Genomic DNA, 17,832 nt, shown 5'->3' on the forward strand with positions numbered 1-17,832 from the left:
CCTTCAATAGTCAAACTGACAAACTCTTGGGGGTTTTATTGTAAAAATATGAATCCATATCTATCATCATCACATTTAATGTTATCAATGTAAATCAATAACATTTAATGTTATAAAGCTTTTTATAATATTGTTAAACAGGAATAATCTAAGTGCCCAATGGTAGAGTTAAATAATTAAGAGATTATTGAATAATACTGTGCAGTTATTAAAAATGATATTAGAATAATTCAATAATGACAAGGAAAAGTGTTCATGAAATACTAAGTGAAAAGGAGTATGACAAATCAGTATGTATAGCACAACACAATTGTGTAAATGTATGTGTGCCTTTGCAGAGAAAGGAGGTTAGAAGGCAGGTGTGCCATGTCCATGTTGCATGTTGAGCTCTCCAGAGGGAGCTTAACAGGAGAGTTAGAGCAGAGGTCAGGTTCTACTCCATTCGCCTAGCCCTGCACCTTGTGCACAGGGGCTATCTACAGCCAAGGGAAGGGGATATCTTTTTCTGAATTGTTCAGAAGCATCAACTGGACTATTGATAGCCCTGGGATTGTGACCAGTATATATTTTCTTCTCCTGGGTAATCTGTATTTTCTATATTTTCATCAATGAATAAGTATTACTTCTGTGAAAGAAAAAATACAATTATTTTTAAAATTTATTTAATTTTTATTTTTTTATTTTTGGCTGCTTTGGTTCTCTGTTGCTGCACACGGGCTTTCTCTAGTTGCAGCAAGCCGGGGCTACTCTTTTTTGTGGTGCGGTGGCTGCTCTTGTTGCGGAGCATGGGCTCTAGGTGCACGGACTTCAGTAGTTGTGGCATGTGGGCTCAATAGTTGTGTCTCACAGGCCCTAGAGCGCAGGCTCAGTAGTTGTGGCACACGGGCTCAGTTGCTTTGTGGCATGTGGGATTCTCCCGGGCCAGGGATCAAACCCACATCCCCTGCATTAGCAGGCGGATTCTCAACGACTGCGCCACCAGGGAAGTCCCCAATTATTTATCTTTTTACAAACAGACAAGTGATAGTAGTTGAAGCTGGGGGATGGGCACCTGGGTATTCATTATACTGTTCTTTTTTTTCATGTGATATTTCCTATAGTAAAAATATCTTTTTTGACATGCTTATGGACATAATACTTTATATAACCTGCTCTTTGTTAAAATATGAACCCGTATCTTGTCATAACTGGAGCTTTGGTCTCAAAATCTCTGAAAGACTTAATCTAACACCTGAAGAGTCTCTAAAAGATTAACTTTAAAGCTATGCAGCAAATACAAGTCTCTGCTAATTTAACCTGGAATGTTTCAGCAAGATTAATAGTGAGCTTTTAGACTCCAGAAAGCACTATACTTACCTCACATATCCACTTAAAATCTAAGCCTGTGGGAGTTTTCAATTTGAAAAAGGTTCATAGGTCTTGGTTGATAGTTCTGACCTGTAGCAGAAAAGTATTCAAAACTAGACACAGAAACTCTCTGTCCTTTTTTCCCCTTTCTTTGAGTAATAAAATAATTCTTAACTTGATGAGCTGTTTACTTGACAATTATCAAAAGCTAAATTGTCACTTTCTGAAATGCTTGCTTGAAATTTGGTCTTTTAAGCTGTCTAGTTGTCCCTTGTGCTTCAATCAAAAGTCATAGGAAAGTTTTTTCTCTCTTACCAAATGTACTTATTTGCTGATCACTATTCCATCCTTAACTGAAGTTGTCTACTTTAACTTGAATGAGAATTTCCTTTTTCACCTTGACTCTGTGAATTCAAGAGTGATCAAGTCAAATTTTATCTCTAAGCTCTGGACCCATGTATCCAATTTCTCTAAATATCTAACTCCATTTGGAGGTCTCCTAGCCACTTCAAATCCACATGTTCATGGCCGGGGGGAGATGGGGGACCGTGGCTGACTAAATTAAAATTTTTTATTTTTATTTTTTTAAGTATAGTTGTTTTATAATATTATATTAGTTTCAGGTGTACAGTACAGTGATTCAGTATTTTTACAGATTATACTCTGTTAAGTGTTATTACAAGCTAACACCTGTTCAACAGTGAGTCCTTCCCTTTTCTCCCTAAACCTGATCCTCTTCTAGTGTTCCCCATCTTAATGAATGGCTCTATCATCCACCCAGTGGCTCAAGTTAGAGTCCTCGGCATCATCATGTTTTTCCCCTCCCCCGATCTCCCCACATTTCCTCTCACCTACTTCAAACTATTCTCTCCCACAATAGCAGGAGTTATCTGTAAAAAAGCAGATCGGATCATGCCATCCCTTTGTTTAAAAACCCTTGAGAGGTTTTTCATGGCTTTTAGGATAAAAACAAAATCCTAAATCCTATGTATGGTCTACAAGGCCCCAGATGATCTGGTCCCTGCCCACTCTAGCCACTCTCAGTTCCTATCAGTTCTCCCAAACACCCTGCATCTCCTTCCTGCCTCGGGACTTTAAATATAATGTTTCCTCTATCTAGAAAGCTCTTTTTCCCCACTCCCAGCTGCACTTCTAATTAATTCCCATTAGCCATCTAGAATTAGCAACAGTTAATAGTTGGCTAATATTTAGAGGGAGCACTTCTTAGGTACTAAATAATTTAATCCCCAGAGCCACCCTGTGAGGTGTGTTATCATCTCCATTTTACAAATGACATAACTGAGGTTGCAGAGCAGTGAAATAACTTGGCCAAGGTCACATAATTATTAACTGGCAGAGCCCGGATTCAAAAACAGCCATCTGGTTCCAGAGCCTATCCTCTCTTAAATATTACCTTATGCTGCTCTGCCATTTCATCCAGGAAATCTTTGCTCTAGACCTCGAATTATACTTGCTGAGTAAATGGGAGGAAGAAAGAAGGGAGGAAAGAGGAAAAAAAGAAGGAAAGAAAAGTGAAAAAGGTTTCTCAGTTTATGCATGTCAAGTTGCACACTCCAGTTGATTTCAATCTTCTTTGGTTGGAGGTTTTCTGTTACAATTGGCCGAAGATTTAGTTTCTTCAGTTTGATACCATTTGTGTAGGAAAAATATTTCCTGGAAAGCCTAAGAAAAAGGCATAAGAAGAAACATTGAGTGTACAATATACTATTATGTAACAAGAAAGAATTGGCAGAGACACATGAAATTTAAAGACATTTTTAGTAAATGTTATGAAACTTCTGTAGACAATCTAGAGCACTTCTGTGTCCCAATAAGGGGAATGTGCACCTTGGGGTAAGACATAGACATTATTAACAGAACGGTCTGGGTTCAAAGGCAATGTTTTTGAAGATTTTCAGAAGATCATCCATTATATTTTGCAAAGACCATCAGATCATCTGGCTGATAGACTGAGATAGCAAGATTCATTTTGATGGGAAGTATGGATTCCAAAAGGTCCATGAAGAGGAATGGCCTTGGGGGTGGAGAGTAGGAAGGTAGGCTGGGTCAGCTGGGAATGACAGGGTGGCAGCATGAAAGCAGAAAGTGCCTGGTGAGAGGAAGGAGCTGCAGAATAGGAGGAGGAGTAGACTGTGATTTATAGGCTGCAGTTGGTAGACTAAGAAGCAGACAGTCACACTAAGTAGGATAAGTATGCGATGCTAAGGGAACTCAGAGGCAAAAGCAAGGAGGGGGTGAGAGTAGTGTCCAGAGGAGAGAGAAAACTTGATATGAAGATTAAAAGGACAGTGGGAATTGCCAGATGGTTTCAGGGGAGGGAGAATATTCCAGGTGAACAAAGGGTACAGAAGTACATGCAAGAAAGCTAAGCTTATTGAGAGAACTGCAGCTAGTACAGCATGACTAGAAATTCAAGTGCTGTGGAGACCTGATGGGGAATAAGATTGGAGAGGGAGGAGTTCCCTGGTGGCCCAGTGGTTAGGATGCCACAGGTGTGGCCAAAACAAACAAACAAAGCCTCTTTGCTGCTGCACTGAGGGGGCTTTATCTTGAAAGTGATGGGCAGCCATTTAATATCTTAAGTAGAGAAGTTTTACTTATCAATTAATCAAATATTTTTTGATCACCAGTTGCCTACCATGTTCCAGACCCTACACTAGATGCTAGAAATTCAAACAAGATTTTTAAAAGAAGGGAAAAAAAGATTTATAAGGAATTATTCCATACATAATGTGACCAGTGCTTAAAGGAACTATTATGTACAAGGTGCAATAGGAACATAGTTGCTTGTTCTGCCTGCCTCCTTCACAGCCTAGGTGAAGATTGAGCTGTGTTCTGAAGGGTGAAAAGTTTTCTAGATGAACAGAATGCAAAGGTACAGAGGTATAGAAGTGTGGCAAGCTCTGGGAATGACCAAAGAGTCAGTATGAAAGGAGGAGAAGATGGATGTATAAAAATGGCAGGTGAGGCTGAATAAGTTGAAGACAGTCAGATCATGAAGATTCAAGTGGGTGTGCTAAGGGATTCAGACATGATGTATAGATGATGGGTGTATTAGTCACTGTTCTCCAGAGAAATAGAACCAATAGGAGATAGAGAAAGAGAGAGAGAGAGAGAGGGAGGGAGGGGGGAAGGAAGAAAGAAAGAAAGGTGGGAGGGAGGGGGAAGGAAGAAAGGATTTTAAGGAATTGGATCATGTATTTGTGGAGGCTAGCAAGTCCAAAATTCATAGGACAAGCTGGCAGGCTAGAGATTCAGGTGAGTTGGTGTTGCAGTTTTGAGTTTGAAGGCTGGAAACTCAGGCAGAATTTCTATGTTGCAATCTAGAGGCAGAATTCCTTTTAGTTTCTTTGGGAAACCTCAGTCTTTTGCATCTAAGGCCTTCAGCTGATTGGATGAGGATGAGGCCCACCCATATTATGGATTGTAATCTGCTTTACTTTAAGTCAACTGATTGTGTAAATGTTAGTCACATCTGGACAAACCATGACACCACTTATATGAAGAATCTAAAATAGTCAAACTCATGGTGATTGCCAGGGGCTGGTTAGGGGAGGAAGCAAGAAGGCACAAGGGTACCATGTACTCCTTTGATCAAAGGATATAAGGTTTCAGTTACATAAGATGAATAAGTCCTAGAGATCTATTATACAGCATAGAGCCTGTAGTTAACAATATTGTGTTGTATACCTAAAATTTGACTCAGAGGGTAGATCTTATAATTGTCCGTATCATACACTAGCAAAAAGTTAATAATCATAAAGAAGGCAAGGAGAACATCTTAGAGGTAAGGTATGTTTATAGCATAGATTGTGGTGCTAGTTTCACAGGCATATACTTATCTCCAAATTCATCAAGTTGTATACATTAAATACGTGCTGTTTTGTATGCCATTCATACCTCAATAAAGTGGTTTAAAAAATGTTAATCACATCTACAAAAACACCTGTAATCTAGCCAAGTTAACAAATAAAATTAAATGTCACAATGGGGAAACATACAGTCATAGGTGACTAGTGAGCTGTTTATATATTTATTTATGTATCTGGAGATCTGGAAGGAGTATTGGGCTGAATAACTTAGAGCCAAGGAGTAGTTGAAATTATGAATGAATGAAATTTCCTGCAGAGAGTAACAGTGTGAGATGGGGAGAGCACTGAGGGTGGACCATGGGAGACATCAACATCTTAGGGAGGGGGTGGATGAAGAAAGTGATATCTTTGAAGGTGACTGAGAAGGAGCTATCCACGAAGTTGGAGAGGTACCAAGAGAGCATAAAGTCACAGAAATCAAGGGAGGAGAGAGTTAGAATGGATGCTAGAGAAAGGCCAAGGGAGATAAGGACTGAAATGTCTTCACTGGATCTTGCATTTAGGAAATCCCTGGTGACCTCAGCAAGAAGAGTTACTCCTGAGAGAGAGGTGAGGAAAGAGAGACCCTGAATTTAAGCATTCTATTAAGAACGTGAAGGAATCTTGCATGTGAAAGGAAAAAGGGTAAGAGAGTGATGGTAAAGGAGGATATGAGATGGAAAAAGTTGGGGGGAGGTATGTGTTTAAGATAGAAGAACATGTTCATGTTCAGAGAGGAAAGGGCAATAAGAGAGAGACAGAGATAGAAGTTATAAGAAAAAAAGGGTAATTGACAAAGCAGAGTTCCTGAGGAGGCATGAGGGGATGGGATATAGAACACTAGTAGCCTAGGACTAAAAGAGAGATGGGTGGTGATAGATAACAACTCTCAGAGGAAGACATGGCTCTATGAGTGTTGGAGAATAATAAAACCTAGAGTTGGAATGGACTTCAAAATATTTTTAGCTTCAGTCAGGTAGTGCATTAATGTCTCCACTTTATAAATAAGAGGGCTGTGGCCTGGAGAAGTTCATAGTTTACCTATTCATATGACATTATCTTCAGAACCACTTTTTAAACCTTTGGGTAATAAGACTGCCAATTTGTGGGGCTTCCCTGAGTGGCACAGTGGTTAAGAATCCGCCTGCCAATGCAGGGGACGCAGGTTTGAGCCCTGGTCTGGGAAATTCCCACATGCCGCGGAGCAACTAAGCCCGTGTGCCGCAACTACTGAGCCTGCGCTCTAGAGCCTGCAAGCCACAACCACTGAGCCCACGTGCCACAACTAGTGAAGCTTCCGTGCCTAGAGCCCATGCTCCGCAACAAGAGAAGCCACTGCAATGAGAAGCCCGTGCACCGCAATGAAGAGTAACCCCCCTCTCACTGCAACTAGAGAAAGCCTGCACGCAGCAAGAAAGACCCAACAGCCAAAAATAAATAAATAAATTTATTTATTTTTTAAAAAAGGAAAAAAAAAGATTGCCCACTTGTGCCTTCCAGAAAGAACATTACTGCCTAACAGATCTGTGACAAAAACAGGCTCTGCCTTATTTCACTATTTTTCAGATTCCCTGTAAGAGAACCCACTTCTGTTCATAAGCTCTACTGACTCTTTTGCTGTATTTAAAATAAGATGCTAGTAAAGAGGTTCTGGGAATTCCGTGGCGGTCCAGTGGTTAGGACTCCGCGCTTTAACAGCTGAAGGCGTGGGTTCAATGACCAGGAACAAAGATCCTGCAAGCCATGTGGCTTGACTACAAGAAAAGAAGAGAGATTCTACTCTTATGTTAGTTATGAAGATGTTTACTTTCTTGTTATTGTTATGTATCACTTGTGAAAAATATTATTTTAATTAGAAATAACTCCTTTTAAACATTTTTATAGAAACATGGCTATAAACAAAGTTTCTATTTTGCCAAAAAGTTAAATCCCAGTAAAATGTCCTTAAGTCGGTTCCTGACACATAAACTTAGAAAAGTGATAAATAGAACTCAAGATGCCCTTTAAAATTAAAAGTGTAATATTGTGTGTGCACCTTTTATATCCTAACAGGTCTTTCTTGCCTTTGAAATGCTGTAGGTGGTGTGACTTCCCTTCCAACTCAGCATTTTTCATGGGGGTTAGAGAAGGTTTGAGCTAGACTCCAACCATCTCATCCTATAGACAAAGATTTTTAACCTACAGTTTGCATGTTATCAGCTGTGGAGTCTAATGTTTCTAATAATTGTGTAAGCAACAATTTTGTAGTGTTCAAGTGAGACCATTCGTGAATTCATTGTTATCTGGCCCTCATAGACATAGCTTTTTGGAGTTTGTTTCCTATTTTTAACCATATTCCACTTCCTAAATCTGCCTTCTAAATTATACGTTCAATTAGACATTAGCCAGCGGTGGATGACTCTTTTCCCAGAGGATAGCTAACTAGAGACACTTTCTTTTTTTTTTTAATTAATTTATTTATTTTTGGCTGAATTGGGTCTTCGTTGCTGCGCGCGGGCTTCTGTCTAGTTGCATCGAGCAGGGGCTACTCTTCGTTGCGGTGCGGGGTCTTCTCATTGCAGTGGCTTCTCTTGTTACGGAGCACAGGCTCTAGGCGCACGGGCTTCAGTAGTTGTGGCACACAGGCTCAGTAGTTGTGGCTCGCTGGCTCTAGAGAGCAGGCTCAGTAGTGGTGGCGCACAGTCTTAGTTGCTCCGCAGCATGTGGAATCTTCCCAGACCAGGGCTCGAACCCGTGTCCCCCGCATTGGCTGGCGGATTCTTAACCACTGTGCCACCAGGGAAGTCCCAGAGACACTTTATTGATGTCATAAACTTTTCTGCACAAGATGCTGCTTTGGAAATAGCTGTTGTCACCTGAGAAAACTCTGTTATATATGTGAGATATTGAATATCAAGGCAGATGGCTTGAGGGTGGGAATTCAGGTAGGAATAAAAACTGGCAAGGAAGCACTGAGGGAGAAACATACAGGTTTTATCACTCTGTGGCCCACTGTTACTGGAATATTATAAAATTGTTGCTCACATGCTAGTATGTGACTTACAAAGCAACAACAGCTGAGATGCACGAGGACATGCATTCCATTTCTTTAATATCTGTTCCCCTGAAATCAATGAAATGATGTAGTGTTGAAGACATGCCTTGCAGTATGCCCAGATGTTAGAAGAAAGCAACTGTCCGTAGCGGGACATTCGCCCACCCTTGGCTCAGGGTCTCTGGCCTGGCCTGACTCTGAAACCTTAGTGCTCTCTCCTTGGACTTGACCCTCAGTGCCGTGTAACCCCACTGGATCCTGTATTAACCCAGGAATACCTTGCTTGTTTCTGTGCATTTAGCTGTGAACTTAAGTACAATAAACTGAATACATTGTTTATAAACAAAAAAAGCGGGGAGCTTTAGCCCATGTAACTTCCGTTGTGCACCCATGTGTTCTCCTTTGGTAGGGAGGAGTTCATATGTTCAAATCTCTTTGTGCTGCCTCTCAGCTGCCCAAAGCCTTCTATGAAACCTTGGTTCTCACAATACTTCCATCTTCTTATCTTCACTTTCCAAATCCTATCAAAATTTACCTGTCCTCTGTTTAATTCTCTCTTTAATAGAAGGCTGCCTGATATGGGAAACTAGTTTAACACTAGGAAGGAAGGTTTTTTCAGAGATGCTCCATTTTCATATGAAGAAATGAATCTTTAATGGTAGCATTTCAAATACCATGATAAATCAGAGGAGGGATTAAAAATGACCTTGTCTGTCTGTCTTGCTACTACTAGATAGAAGAACTAAATTAATTGTGGAAAACAAATTGCAGAAAGAAAGCAAGATTATTTCAAAGGCAACACATGTCAGTGAGTCAGAGAGCCATTGGTGTTTCCACAGTTTGTGTACAGGAGGGAGCACTGGAACTGTTGGAAGGACAGGCTTACAGTTGCTTTTACATGTCACTTTACCAAAATACTGATAAAAATGTTAACTGATCCCATTAAAGAACAAAGGGGGGTGGTTGCTGATGGAGTCTATTAAAGGGTATTGAACCATTCCTCAATTTTTCCTCTTAGGTGCCAGCCACCTTTACAGTCAGGTAGCATATTCATTGAGGGCCAATTATGTACCAGGCATTAGTTATAATCCTTTAATTATACTTTTAAATCCATAAAAGTATAAATCATTTGATCTTTTCCATACAGTCCAATCATGAAGCAGTGGGGAAAAAAATCTACTTATGCATTTTTCCCTTATCCCAAATCATCACACTCCTAGACACAGACTGGTAAATAGGCTCATCCAGTCATCCCATTTTTACCTGTGAATATATTATACAAAGACAGGCAGAGACACTCTATTACATTCTGAAATATGCTCACCTCTCTATAGAGGTACTGCATAATCACTGAGATATTTACCCAGTTCACAGACTAATATGACCCACTGAGAGGATGCATGTTCTTACTCTTTCTACATATCTATATATGCAATATACTCACACCTTTGTAATAAAACTCTAGCAGAATAACTGACATGGAGGAAACATCAACCAGAATGGCACCCTATTTTTACACATCTCAGCCACAAAAAGGACCATTAAAAATGGCTTGGGCAGGGCTTCCCTGGTGGCGCAGTGGTTGAGAGTCCGCCTGCCGATGCAGGGGACATGGGTTTGTGCCCCGGTCTGGGAGGATCCCGCATACCGCGGAGCGGCTGGGTCCGTGAGCCATGGCCGCTGGGCCTGCGCGTCCGTCCGGAGCCTGTGCTCCGCAGCAGGAGAGGCCACAGCAGTGGGAGGCCTGCATACCGCAAAAAAAAAAAAAAAAAAAAAAAAAAAAAGGCTTGTGCATTGTACCTCTGCACTTAGCAGATTATAGAATGACATACTGATGGATTTAGAATTTTAAAATATTGCAGAGACAAGATTATTTATATACTCCCCAGTAATGTATAAAGAATCTCATCCTCTAGTTAAAATCTCAAAAATCTTCCATACGATTTCTCACAGACAGCTATTACAAAAGTAAATTCAGATTAAAGAGAATGTTTTGTCATTTCTTCAGGGGGAATTCATGACCGCCAGCATCAGTATCACCACAGATATTTTTAAACGCAAATTTGTTGTTCCTTTTCCTTTTCTACTAAATGTAAACCAGAGGTTGGTTCTTATGCACACTTGAGTAAAGATACACTAGTCTGTCTGCTGGATAACCTGGGTGCTCTCATTCTCTTTCTGCAGCCTAGCAACAAGCTAGCTCAGCAGGGTGGCTCTAAAGGCTCAGGCAGAAACTAGAATTGATAAGGAAAACTTCACAGGCGATTGGTCTCAAAAACCTTGTTTTTTAAACCGATAAAATTGTAACCTCAATAGAAAAGCTTAGTTTTCCAAATTGGCTGGGTGATCCCTGCTCCCTCTCCACTCCTCTAGAAGTATGTGATGAGGCAGGGGGTTGGGATCCCTCATCCAGAACATTTCCCAAAGTGCATTCCAGTTGTGCCACGCCCAGGCACAACTCTCCATGTGTTGGCTAGCAGCTGGGGCATCCCAAGCATTGGGCTAGCCCAGAGTCTGTAAATTTTTGTTTTGGGTCTGCATTGTTGTTGTGTTTATTCAAGCCACATATTGCTTGATAATACTGAAGTTTGAACCACTGGGCATGTATTATTTAATATATTTACCTATAATTTGGAAGACATAAATACCACATCAAAAATCGTACTCCTGTTCCCATAGACACTACATCACTTTAGATAGTTAAGAGTTGTATAAATGGGAATAAATTACAGAAGGACTTTTTTGGAATTTTGACTTAAAAAGTATCTTCTTTAAATTAGGTGCTTCATTAAAATGTCGTTATATCGAAAGCTTAATAAGTTTTTTTTTGTAAATATGTAGAAAAGGCTTAAGCATGTGTGTTGATTCTATGATCTCAATTCAATACACTGATAGCTCAACAGTTCCTATGGTTATTGAATGGGATTCTCTTTCTGCCAGTTAGAGTTAGCATGACAAAACTGCAGACAATTCTTAAGAAGTTTAAGTAACTCTTTGATGACCTCAGTCAAGTAGGTGAAAATTCTGTGATAGGATCAACAAACTGAAAACTTTATCTTTTTGGGATAAAACCATGTGCATCACCATTTGTAATATTGTATTCTGAGTATTACAAGGAAATATCTTTCTGCAAGGAAAATCTAATGGAAGCAGGAAGATCCAGAAGACAACATTACAATGGGGAACCACTGAAGAACATAATAACCAGATTAAAACTTTTCAGTTTAGATAGAAAATCAAAGGGAGAAAGGAAAGAAGACCTAAATCTGTAAAATCATTAAGGGTTGAAAAAAGTAAGTATAGTTGTTCATTAAACCCTGAAATCATAGAATGAGGATATATCTCTAAAACTTTATTAAGTTTAGGCCAATTAGATAGAAGTATAGGGACTTCCCTGGTGGTCCAGTGCTTAAGAATCTGCCTTCCAATGCAAGGGACGCAGGTTCAATCCCTGGTCAGGGGACTAACATCCCACATGCTGCAGGGCAACTAAGCCCACGCACTGCAACTACTGAGCCCGCACTCTTGAGAGCTTGAGTGCCATAACTAAGGGCCCACGCGCTGCAACGGAAGATCCCACATGCCACAACTAAGACCCGATGCAGCCAAATAAATTTTTTTAAAAAAAGATAGAAGTATAACTTCACATTAAAAAAAAAAGAACTCAAATCACCTTAAGTGGTGATATAGCAAATTTTTTACAACTTAAGATAAACCAATCTGGTAGAGTCTTAGTGAAGTGCAAAGAGTGGTGACTGCCTAAACTCTGAAGTTGATATCCAGGAGAATAGCCAAGACTTACCACCCCTTTTCTGGTGATGCATTCCCTAGAGATAAAATGTTTGATGGGCCATGCAACTGGCCCAATGCGATGATCATTATGATTTTAGGAAATAAAACCCAGATGAATAGAAAAGAATAAGTGATTAATAAAAAAAACCCACAAGACACTTGTGCTTTGGCTAAAAGATAATTGGGATGAACATTTGTACATAATGTTGTAAATTTTATTATATATATGAAAGCTAAATTTTCTCATAAAATATTAACTTGTGATTCACTTCTTGTGTTATTTTGGGATAAACATTGTTTTATTGGCTTACAAGGCCTATATAATCTGTGCTCTATTCTCTCCCCACCCCTTTGAGATCATCTTCTATCACAATGCCACTTATTCACCTTATGCTAGCTATACTGTCCTCCTTGCTGTCCCTCCAGCACACTCTCCTTTTCCTCCCTCACTGCCTTCACCTGTGCTGCTCCCATTGCCTGGATGCTTTTCCCCCACAGGTATCCATGGCTCTCTCCCTCTTTTCACTAAATGCTCTATGGAAATGTCACTTCGTCAGAGAGCTCTTCCCTATTTCACCAAAAATACCACTGTCTTTGCTGGCCGTTTACCCTGTTTTATTTTTCTTTTTAGCACTTAACAACACCTAACATAGTATACAGTTGATCTTTGAACAACACAGGGACCAGGGGCACCAAGCCTCTGCAGAGTTGAAGATTCCAGTATAAATTAGAGTCGGCCATCCATATCCCAGGTTCCTCCGGATCCGCCAGTTCAGTTCCGCAACCACAGATTCAATCAATGTCAGATTGTGTAGTACTGTAGTATTTACTATCGAAAAAAATTCACATTTAAGTGGACCTGGGCAGTTCAAACTCATGTTGTTCAAACTCATGTGTGTATGTATTTGCTTATCATATTTCTCGCTCATCTGAATGTAAGTCAGCTCTCTGTTGAGGAGGGACTTTATAACCCAAGTCCAAAATAATCCCTGGCATAGTATACATATTCATCATATACTTGTTGAATGGAAGGAGGATGAATCAGGTTCAATACATTTTGGACTACTGCTTATGCTGGATGGCCTGGGTACCATAGATACTGCCACCTGGTTTGTTACAGTACAAATTTGAACAAGTGTTAGGGTTTATAATTCCATTCAATAAGCATAGTTTCATCTAGGTAACCCTGCTCCTTAAGAGCTCTCATTCCACTAATTTTGAAAAGTCCAGAGCCTGTCCCCAGATTTCTGTGAATTTCCCAGGAATGTTTTGTTTTTTCCTGCTTTCACTAACTCAGTTCAGTTTTGGAATCATCTTGTCATCTTGTGCCTGGTTTCTCTCCCACACCTGTCGACCCACATGTGGGAACTTCTTAGTTTTCAAAAAATGCACGCAAATGACTTATGTTTTAGCAAACTTGACTGATGCTTTAGGGAAGTTGGGGAATTCCACTTACTGGGAGGATGGGATTGGGATTGGGGCAATTACATCAGAGCAACAAAAATAACTTTAGGTGAATGTTAAAGAGTCCTATTTATTAAAACCTTTCTGCCATCCCACCATAGGAGACTTTTCACTGGTTGATTCATTCTTATGGGCTTCGATCTTTCTTTATCACCTCACATTCCTAGGATCCTCCCTCTCCAAGATTGTCTTCAGAGAACTTTTCTTCCTCTGTCTTTGTTTGGTTCCTACTCCCAAACTAAACTCTGGATTTTTCTCAAATTCATCAAGATGCTCAGCAGACCAAAAACAAACAAAAAAAAGCAAACAACCAATAACCAATTTACTTTCTTAAGATCCACCCTCGAAAGATGGATGCAATTTTTCCCCTTAGTTATGAAAAATTTGCTAAGGCTTCCTAGTTAGTAGTCTCAGGTAGTATAGTATATTTCATATTATATGTCTTAAATCCTTTGGGAAAATAGTGTATAGCATAGGTATAAAGAGCTACCGTATTTTTTTGGTATTTCATTGTGATGGAAAGGAAATTACCATTAATGGAAAGACCACTGTATGTGAAACACTATTGGGTTAGGTCCTTTCATTTATTCATTACACGTTTACTGAACACCTATGTGACACACACTTTCACTTAACGCATTTGCTAGACCTCGCCTTCCAGCTTTTCCATCCCTGAGACACTTGGACTGTCCCTGGGGACTTAGTGACCATGGCCCACAACTCCATCCAAGCAACTTTATGTTTACAGATAATCGGAGCATTCAATCACCTACAAAGAATCACCTCGCGAGAAAGTTCAGACCTCTCGTTTTGTTTCTGTAAGATTGGGCTTTTAACTGTGTATGTGTATATATAATGTGCTTTAGAACTGTGTCTATTCTTCTCTTACCAGAGGCGTGGCTTCGGAGAACGTTAAACTTTTAATCAGAATTTGAGATTCAAATCCGTTTTCTAGTCTGCCTTTAAATCTCCAACCTGAAGAGGAAGAGGCTTAGCTAAGGCGTTAAGAGCAGCCCTGCTTCCTTCACAGCAAGACCCAGGATGCGAGTAACACCAGGGTGACAGAACTAAGCCCGAGAAATGCAGGGTGCAGGGGACAGGCGGACAAGCTCGCCCCAGCTCAGTGTAGCCTGGACACTACCCAGACCGTCCATCCAAAACGTCCTCCTCGGCCCTCCTTCGCCCTCCCGCGCAGCCCTCACAGGCTAGGATGAGGCTGGGAAATAGCAAATAGTCAAGGGCACGCGCGCGCGCGCCGCGCAGCCCCGCCCCTGCGTGACGTCAGAGACGCGACGCGTCGCAACGCAGTGCAAATTGGGAAAGAGGGATGAGCTGAGCTGACTTCCGTCGGGATAGAGATTTTTCTTCGGGTTGGTGGGAGATGGGCCTTTGGCGAGGAGGCCGGCATTAGCGCGCCCGGCGCCAAGGTGAGTGCGGGACTGGGTCCTGGCCTTTGTTCGTCGGGAATCCGTCCTCAGTGAACCCCTTTCCTTCCACCAGCTGCTGGTCACCCGGGAGACAAGCCGTGTCCTCGGAGGGGGTGGGACCACCCCGAACATAGAATCGGCTTTTGGAGGAAGGGACCTACCGCGAGTCTTTCCCGCTACCCACCTAGGGTTGCCCAGCGAATTCCGTGTGGGCTCCGGTTTTTCCGGTCTTAGAAGGTGGCCTTGACCATTCTTCCACCTTCTTGGACACTCAGACCGACTTTGACCTCTTTCCTCTTGCCTCCGTTTTCAGATTTTCTGCCCGTCGACCTACATTCCCAGACCTTAATACAACCTCTCAGAGTGTTTTCCAATCCCTCCTCTGATCCAGTCAAACTTGCTTGTAGTGAAGTCCAGGTATGAGTTTAAAGACCCTGCGAGCGCATCAGAGTTAAAACTGTGACTTCCCCAAATAAAAGCTTGTCTTTCCTAAAACGTGGCCTTTCTCCTAGAGTTGTGGGACAAGTTAATTTCACCTCGGAAATTATCAGAACCCTGAATTTGTACTTAAAGCTGCAGACCACACTTCTCGGTTTATTTCTTGCCTCCAGTTCATTTTGTGACCTTGGAGCAAGTCCCTAATCACTAACAAAATATTTACCTGAAGACAGAGGTGTTGCAGAGTCTAAGGAATTTAATATTTGTTAACAGCCCTGAGGGTTTCAGCTGTAGGGGATGCCGAACTAAGGATTTTACTCTCTCTACGTCAGCAAGCATCCTATGTACTTTCTACTGCAGCCATGAAAAATGTCAGGTGATTTTTGTTGGGGAAGTGTTCCTCTTCTAGGCTTGCTCTGCGGCTTTGCTATGTAAGCAGATTTTGCATTTCAGCAGATTCTGTTTAAGATTCATTGTTGAATGTCTTTCATGATGGATTTAGATAGTTTCTCGTGATTCCAGAGTACTGGACCAGTCTGTCAGAAAGGTTCCATAGGTTGTGCTATGTCTTTAACATGTTGAAATGTGTATTCCTTTTCTTGTGACACATTAGGTGCATCTTTTAAATTAGATGGTAAGGACTCTATAATAACAACAACTTGTCATTAATGATATAAATTTATATTAGTTGCACATAGGTATGCATTGTTTTTGAGAAAACAATGCGTGAGAAAAACAAAAATATTTTAAAGATGTCTTTCTAGAATTTAATTTTTAATATATTTACTTGAACTTTGTCAGTCATTATGGTCATTTGTTTATTAGCATGAACATAATGGGAAAGAACCAAAATGGCTTTTGTAAAGTAAGAGAGTCAGTACATCAGATTTTTTTCCCATAAAATGTCTAGCATTATATTTTATTATGAACATTTTCTACATAAAAATGTACTTATTTTGTAGAGATGAAAGGGGAAAAAGTGTCTATTAAATATGAAGTGTTTATAAAATTAGATATTATTGAGTCTTTTTTGTTTTAATCTTGGTCATTGTCCCAGTTGCCTATTGCTATATAACAGATCACTCTAAAACAAAGTGGCTTAAAACTACAATTCATTATCTCATGTTTCTGTGGGCTGACTGGACTCAGCTCGTTGGTTCTCGGTGAGGGTTTCATGTATTTGTAGTCAGATATCCAGCTAGGGTTGGAGTCATCTGAAAGCTCAGCTGGGCAGGACACCCGAGACGGCTCATTCCCATGGATGGCAATTGATGTTGGCTGGGAGTTCAACTGGAGTGCCTACAACATAGCCTCTTCATGTGTCTTGGACAGATCGTAACATGGAGGCTGAGTTCCAAGACAAGTGTTTGAAGGGTCAGGAAGTGGAAGCTTTCTCTTAAAGTCTTTTAAAAGCCTGGACCCAGAAGTTGGCACAGCGTTACTTCCAACATTCTGTATTGGTTAGGGCAGTCAGAGCCCTCCCCCAACCAAATGATAGACTTTTTGAAGAGGAGAATGCCAAAGAACTTGTGGCCATCTTTAGCCTACCATAATTTTGTTGACTGATGTTTGGATATAATAGTAAATGCAGAATAAGTTACGCTTCTGATTTCTTTAGCCATTTCATGGCATGTTATAATTTTCGGAGCACTTTTTGTATATATTTTTTCATTGACACCTTTGAAAACTCTGTAGAAGCAGATGAATTATTCCCATTTTGCAGATGATAATAAACTGAGCAGTGGCAGTGGTTGTGGTGGAGGATTTAAGGAATTTGCCCAGAGTTGTATGATAATAAGTGGAAAATGAGACTAAGACTTTTATAATACTTTTATAATATAAAATTTATTAGTAAATGATGAACTGTTATGTTAAACTTATTTGTAATAACATTTATAACCATACTAATTCAAGTAACACAGTACTCATGTACAGTGAATAAAGTTAGTGTTGAGATAGCTAAACGTTGCCTCTTCTAACACATTACAGTTTAGTCTTTCATAATACTAAATTCTCTGAAATGTACCAACAGTGATGTGAACCTGCATGTCTTTCTTGTTTTTTAAATTGAAGTATAGTTGATTTACAATGTTTCAGGAGTACAGTAAAGTGATTCAGTCATATATATATATATATATATATATACTTTTTCAGATTCTTTGGCATTATAGGATATTACAAGATGTAGAATATAGTTCCCTGTGCTATACCATAGGTCCTTGTTGTCCTCATTGTTTATCCATTTTATATGTAGTAGGGTGTATCTGTTAACCCCAGATTCCAAATTTATCCCTCCGTACCCCCTTTCCTTTTGGTAACCATAAATTTGTTTTCTGTGTCTGTGAGTCTATTTCTGTTTTGTAAATAAGTTCATTTGTATCATTTTAGATTCTACGTGTAATATCATATAACATTTGACCTGATGTCTTTGTAATGTAGTAAAATGAAATTATTATGC

The 17,832-nt window shown here is 40.2% G+C and overlaps 1 protein-coding gene across 5 annotated transcripts in view; it reads left to right on the forward strand.

Moving 5' to 3' along the window:
• USP8 (ubiquitin specific peptidase 8) overlaps positions 1-17,832 on the forward strand; it is a 98,766-nt gene that overhangs the window by 24,148 nt on the left and 56,786 nt on the right. For 2 of the 5 annotated variants that reach the window (XM_079912619.1, XM_079912615.1), the window contains exon 1: positions 14,826-14,936. The exons of 2 other annotated variants lie outside the window; for them this stretch is intronic. The gene's annotated coding sequence lies outside the window, so the exon portion shown is untranslated. Of the gene's footprint in view, positions 1-14,823; positions 14,937-15,249; positions 15,354-17,832 lie in introns of those variants that run through there. One more of the 5 variants, XM_079912616.1, reaches the window with a different exon arrangement.

The sequence above is a fragment of the Stenella coeruleoalba genome, assembly GCF_951394435.1.
Source record: "Stenella coeruleoalba genome assembly, chromosome: 2".
In the NCBI taxonomy this organism is placed as follows: Eukaryota; Metazoa; Chordata; class Mammalia; order Artiodactyla; family Delphinidae; genus Stenella; species Stenella coeruleoalba.